Source organism: Manihot esculenta, chromosome 9 (genome assembly GCF_001659605.2).
Source record: "Manihot esculenta cultivar AM560-2 chromosome 9, M.esculenta_v8, whole genome shotgun sequence".
Classification (NCBI taxonomy): domain Eukaryota; kingdom Viridiplantae; phylum Streptophyta; class Magnoliopsida; order Malpighiales; family Euphorbiaceae; genus Manihot; species Manihot esculenta.
The window spans coordinates 30,957,091-30,964,405 of record NC_035169.2 but is presented as its reverse complement, the minus strand read 5'-3'; positions in this window follow the sequence as shown (position 1 = coordinate 30,964,405).

Here is a 7,315-nt window from a genome sequence, read left to right as displayed (position 1 = left end):
TTTCTTAAACTTAATTTTTTATTTCCCCTTCCCCATGGAAGACGATCTACGTCAATTGACTATCGATGAAGAATAACTTTTTATTTCTGTACGTCAATTAACTTTTTATTTCTGTATAGTGAGGATGTTTCTCACATACAATCCAATCAATTTTCAGAATATACAGACTTCTTTGGCAGATTTATGACATCCTTTAGAGGGGTATTTATTATGGAATTAGAGACAAAGATATCTGTTTCAATTTTTTAATAATGTTGATTTTGAAAATATAGGGAATGGGGACCCTTGGTTGTACAATCGATTCCTGTCTATTTGGAAGGAGATACAAGGTAATGAAAATTCTCTCTATATCCCTTTAACTCATTCTGATTTTTGGGTTCTGATTAAAGATCTCTCTTCTGGTTATTATAACGAGACGTTGGCTAAATTTTTCGGGGATTTTGTTGGCCACTATAAAGAATATGATATGAAAAATGTTTCAGTTATGTAGCCGGGCCCTATGAGAGTTAAAGTTTGTTTGGACATTCAGCAACCTTTGAAACGGCAGAAGAAGTTTGTTGGAGATGATGGTATTGTGTTTACTGTGAAGTTTCAATACGAAAAGCTGACTATTTTTTGCTATCTATGTGGGAAAATGGGTCATGTGAAGGCTTTCTGTGACTTGCGGCTGAGGTTGAAGAAAGAAGATATCAAGTTTGGTTCGGATCATTTCCTCAGAGCACCTGTTCGTCAGAACCAGAGACCGACAAGTTTGTAATTGCGTGATTCCGGCAATTTTGCTCTACTGAGATTTGTGGCAGGATTGGCATCAACTAGCAATTTTGAAAACACTAATTTGGCAATACATAATAGGCAATTCTCATTATTTGACAAAAGTCAACCCATTGTAAATAAGGAGAATGAGGACCATATTATGGACATGGACAAGACTTCTGTGGGCCAAGGCAGTTCTGATAAACTTGATGAGGAGATTGCAGTCCGAATAAATGATGATGCTAAAAAAAGGCCAAGAAACACTAAACGTAACGTTGTTACATGTTTTCCTTCCTCTCAACAAGATGCCTCTAACAACACCCCTGCGGATGTTAATTTGACAGGTTACAGTGAAGCGGCTCATCCTGTCAAAGGTCGAGATAGCCGAAAGCAATGATCATCCTGTGTTGGAACTGCCGAGGACTCGGCAATCCTCGGACAATTAATTCATTGAAGGATTTGGTTACTAGTTATAAGCCGAACATTTTATTTTTTATGGAAACAAAATCTCTTAGTTCTCGTATGGAATTTTTCTGTAGTTTTTTACATTTTGATGGTTGCTTCTCAGTCAATAGACAATGATTGGGTGGAAGAGTCATGTATCTGTTTTTGTGGTTGACTATTTTTTAAATTCTATTGATTCGGTTGTTTCGGAAGGTAATGTTCAATGGAGGTTTACTAGTTATTATGGATTTCCGGAATCGCAACGACGACATCAGTCTTGGAATCTTATTCGAGTTTTATCTCGTAGAAACTATTTTTCGTGCCTTTGTTCGAGAGATTTTAATGATTTATACTCGATAGATGAGAAAGAATGAGGAGCATCTTTATCAAATTATCTTATGCAGGGGTTTGATTTTAAATGATTGTAAATCTTTATTAGACTCTACAACTGATATTTCTGTTAAATGGGTTCGTCGTAATGCTACTCTAACTGCTCATACTTTGGCTAGAGAATCTATTAGGTATAATCGTCTCTCTGTTTGGGATGATATCCCTCTTTATTTGATGAAATTTTATTAATACAATCAGTAGTTTTGATATGAAAACATAAACATGGTAATGAACCATACCATTATGTTCAAGCTTCAAAAGAAATTGCAGCATGAGAATCCTCATTGTGACCTAATCTAAAAATCCCAAGAGCAAAGTTACAAACACAGTCAAAATTTTGCCCATAAGTTTCCATTCATATTCCCTGAAGTGTAATTTCTCAATCTTCCAACAGGACTCAACTCAAGCTTAAATTGGTCTTTGTGCATTATAATCATTAAATGTTTTAGCTTCTTAAATGCTCCCTCTTGATTCTTTTATGCTAAATCTAATTGTTATTCCAACAATGAAACAAATCTTCCTACCCCGACGACTGTTAAAGCCCCAACAACTATTATGGTGATGGCCATCACCTTTTCGATAGTACTCATTGTCCTCCTTTTGTTGATGGAGCTAGGGGTGTAGAGGATTAAGACCTTTATAAGGAACAAAAAGAGCTAGGGGTGTAGGAGTATTGAGACCTTTACAAGGCAATGGTACTGGCAGTAGCGAAAGATTTTAACCAAATGGCCATCGAAGGTGAAGGTCGAAGATTTGGTTCAAAGAACAAAGATATAGACGAGGAAGGAAAAGGCAAAAAGCAAAGCGATGGAAGAGGTAATAACGGTAGAAAGAGGACAGAGGTTATGAAAAGAGTAATTTAATATTTTTAACATAGATTAATGCCGTTGGCTTTAAAAATGGACGGAAGTACTTTTTAATATATAAAATTAAAATATTGAAGCTTTTTAATGTAAATATTAAAATGCAAGGATAAATTAATAAATATTGATAAACACTAAAAATATCAAGATAATTCACCCTAATATAAAACTGCATATGATCTATGATTATTGAATTACAAGTTTCTATGATTATTGAATTACAGGTTTCTAGTTAATAGTTAATGTGATCAAATTAAATAAAAATAATTTAAAATATTCTCGCCATTTACTTTCTTTTAATAACCTTTCTCTCTGATTGAAAACCGTAATTTTATTAATTTCTTCAACCAACACCAACAAGATATTCAACTAAATTAAAAAAAATTACAATAGAAAAAAGCAACAAAACAAATTGAGAAAAAAAAACTCCACAATAATTAGCTCAATTATTATGAAAATAGCCAATCTCAACAAAGTTCACAAAGTGAAAGAAGAAGAGGTAAAGAAATAACAAAATTAAAATCAAACTTACTATCAATTATCATCATAAAAATGATCAAAGTTAAACTTATAATTTCATTAAAAGTAGATATTTAAAAAAGGAAAGGGAAAGAAAGAGGAAAGAATCGAAGAAGATGCGTAGCTTTATTTATTTATAAAAAATAATTTATATTTGAAAAATATCTTTTATAAAAAATATGTTTTTGCGAGTTAATTTATTTTTTATTTTTTAATTTAAAAAATAAATTTTATTAAAATATTTATATAGAGAAATTTTAATAAAGATTTAAGGCAGAAAATAATTTTATCTTTTAAAAATGGTTATTTTTTTAAAAATAACTTTTTTAATTAGACTTTTTTTTATTAATTAAATTTTTTAAGTGTTCAACCGATGAAAAATATGAAAAATATTTTTTTATAAAATATTTTATGTGAAATAAACGAAGCTTTAAGCTTTATTTAAAAAAAAATAATTTGAATTTGAAAGATATTTTTTATATAAATTTTTTTTATTGTTTATTTTTAATATTAAAAAATAAAATATATTAACATATTTATATAGAAATGTTAATAAAATTATAAAAATGTATAAAATGATTTTTTTATAAAAAATATTTTCTGTTAATTAATTTTTTTAGTGTTTTAAATGTTAGAAAATATAAAAAAAAATTTAAAAAATATTTTGTGTGAAATATCGAACCTTAATGAAAGAAATCATGAGGGAAAAACAAAAGAGAAGGGGGTTAAAAAATTGGGAATAAGGGATTGGATTGGAATGGGTGAAGAGAAGAAAGAAGATGATGATGAAGAAGAAATGTGTAGGAATTTAAAAAAGGGGATAGGTTGGAATGGGTGAAAACAAAAAGAAGAAATGGTTAGAAATTCTGGGAAGAAAAATATTATACTGGTATGGGTAGGAAAGGAGAGCAGCAAATGTGACTTTGGAGAAGAGAGTTGAACTTAGATGAGAAATTAATAAATATTTTTACAATAGGATGTTTAAAATATATATATTTTTTTCAAATTTAGTGTGTCAAATTAGCTTTTGTAACTGGATAACCAATGATTATAAGGACATAAGGGCTTTTATTTATTTATTTATTTTTATTAAAGTCATAAGGGTTTTTATAAATTTCAAAGTTAAAAATATCCCATCTTTAAAAATTTACATAAAATTTTATTAGAGCCCTTCTTAGTATTTATTCAATATAAATTGATATAATATAAAAATAAAAAGTGATGATCTGAGATCCAATAGAATAGGGTTTTACAAGGATTTTGGTATTGAAAAATAATCTTAAAAAAACTTATGCTACCTGGGGAGAGAGCTCCCCTTTTATCCATTTCGCTTTGCTTACTGGTGACGTGTAAAGGCCTCTCCGTGATTGGGACACGCGTCTCTGACATACAGATTCGGGTGTACGAGGGTATCAGCTGCCTGCTCCATGCGTAACGGCCTCTGATTCTCCTCGTGCGTAGGTTCGAGCGGATCTGCCAGGCTGTCTGAGTAGGGCTCTGGATACTGGGCTGGGCCGAGAGTTGGGCCGGACGCTGGGCCCAAGAGGAGAGGACCTGCTTCGCGTGGGCTGGACCGACTTGAGTGAAGAAGCTTGATCGAGCCCGGCCTTGAAGGATGAATGAGTTGGGCCTTTGGCTGTGGTCAAGGCCCAGGACCGGGGTAAAGAAATCCAATGGTCATCAATTGCCCCTTCACCTTCTCGGTAGTTATTGCTTTCAACTGCCGAGGGGGGGAATATCAAGAACCATTATGACCGCGTCTGTTCGTGTTCAGATGCCTTCATAACATCCTTTCATCTTTCTGTCGTTACGCAGTTTTTGAATCTTATCTGCTTTTTTCCCTTTTTGGCTTTTCTCTATTCTCCGTGTCCTCTGTTACCTTTGCTTTCTTGTCGTCATTATCTGGACATGTCCTTTCTTTCCTTTCCCATGAACATCTGTCATTGCTAGCTTAGAGTCTAATATAACTCTATCTTGTGTTAGGGCCTCAGACTTCCTGGTATATATCAACGCCAGCTGTTCTTCATTCTTGGACCCTCTGTTGGAGTAAGGGATTCTTCCGTTTCCAATTTTCTGTCTGCTTCCTTCTTCCGACGAGATTGTCCTGTTTTATCTGCGAAGGATCCATTTGACGCCTTCTTCAAATGGCTGGAGGTGAGCTTGAGTTTGTATTGCTTTGTTACTCCATAGATTTGCTTTAATCTTGCCTTTATCATCTTGATAGAAAATTGTTCTGACTTGTCTCTGTTTTGAAACTTTTTGCAGTACCTGAGATAAAAATGGGTCAGCTCAAAATTTTTGAAAATTTGAGGTTACCTCTAAGGAGTCTGAGCGTTGTTTTGGAGGTCCTTCTGGTAGGGAGGTCGACGGTTGAGACCATTCGGCAAGTCGCTGGAACTATTTCACCCAGGTCATCTGGCCGGCCTCCTCCTTTGCTTGTTGTCCGGATTCCGAAGAGGTTCTGGGGTGTTGAGGGGTTTGCTCTAACTTTACCTTTCTTCGGGAGAGACAAGGAAATTTCCCCGATGCCCCTGTTATCTGCTTTTGATATAAATGGAAGTGGTGAAAATGCTCAACTTATTGTTCCCTTTGGTGTGAAGTACCAGTATTATGCGAGGCTGAGATCTGCTGCACTCAGTCAAGCTTCTGGCGATACCTTCGAATGTATGCTCAGCGATCTCCTTGGAGCCGTAACTAGAAAGCCCGTGTTTTCATGGTACATACGGACAAGCTCGGATATTATATCCTGTCCTTATGTATCGTGAATCACATTTGGGCAATCAGGGTGTCGACCTATTATAGGGGAACAGTGAGAAATACTTATGGGAATCAACTTGTTCAATTCCCCTATAATAGCGAGACAGATCTTGGCCTTTTCTGCCAAACTCACATTCTGAGCTGCGAGAGTTCCTCCGAGCTGAAGATTAGAGTAGTGAGATAGGTGATGACGATGTAATCGAAGATGGTGAAGTATCCGGACATGTAAATCCTTTAAGGATAGTCTTCCATTCTATAGGCCCGTACATGTAAATCCTTTAAGGATAGTCTTCCATTCTGTAATGTACTTTTCTTTTAATAAAATTCTTGTTTTTCGTTCATACTTGAGCTTGTTCTTTTCTTTGTCGTGGATGGAGTACTGATACTGCTTTCTTCATAGCCTTAGCCAACTAAATTTTGTTTTTTCCGAGCTGAACTGACCGTATTCGTGAGCTTTTGCTTTTGATCAATGATCTGAACTCCGGATCCACTTAGCCAACTGAGCTTTCGCGTTACTCTTTCCGAGCTGGACTTACAGACTTGTGAGCTCTGTCTTTACTCGATGGGTTGAGCTTTGAATCTCTTTAGTCAGCTAAGCTCTTAAGTTACGTTTTTCGAACTGGACTGACCGACCTGTGAGCTCTATTTCGGTTTACTTTTTCCGAGCTAGAATGCCGACCTGTGAGCTCTACTGTTATTTCATAAGTTGAACTCTGAGCCCTTAGCTCTGTATGTTTCCGAGGTGCCCTTGTTGCCTCCGATCTCGCAGCATTCGTTCAATAACAATCGAATCAAATCTTATAACTTTTTAAGTGAGAAGCAGGTCTGACTTTTATCATGCTCCCACCTGTTTATACTTTTGAGTCTTTTCATGACTTGCCCCTCTATTTCCTTGGTATTTACCGTGGAAGTGGTGAAGTGGTGAATCTGGCAAGTTGAGTTACTGTGACTGACGAGTTGGGCTTGTATTATGTGGATGGCAAATGGGCTTATGTAGATGGGCTGTCATTGTGGACTTGGCCCTTGACGGATGTGGAGAAGCCCAGCGATCATCCTTTTGCCCCTTTACCTTCTCGCTGGTTATTAGATAACCGTTGAGAGGGTAAACTTCGAGAGTAATTAATGATCGCGCCGCTCCAAGACAAAACTGTTCAGATCAACGTTTCATCTCATTATTGCCTTTCATTTCGAATTCCTTCTGTCTTCTGAAGAAACTAGCTCTTTTCTGCTCTCTGTCTCCTTGCAACTCCTTCTGCTTTTTTCACCTTATTGCATTTTCAGGTACGCTTCCTTGTTCTTCCATGGCCCTTTCAGAGCTTCCTGATGTTGTTGACATTGAGTCGCATATTACTCCTTCCAACATAACTAAGTACATTTCCCGGAGGCTCTTAGATACTCCTCTGTATCTGATTCGAGCGCCTCTTCCAAATGAAAGGATAGTCCTTCCTTACCCTCCCCCTTCGGGTTTGGTGGATCCCCAAGAGGGTCGTCGTATAGTGTTTTTCTTGAAGCAGAGAGAATTCGGTCTACCGTTTCCTTTTACCCCTTTCTTTATTGAGGTCTTTGAATATTTCGGGGTGACTCCTCGG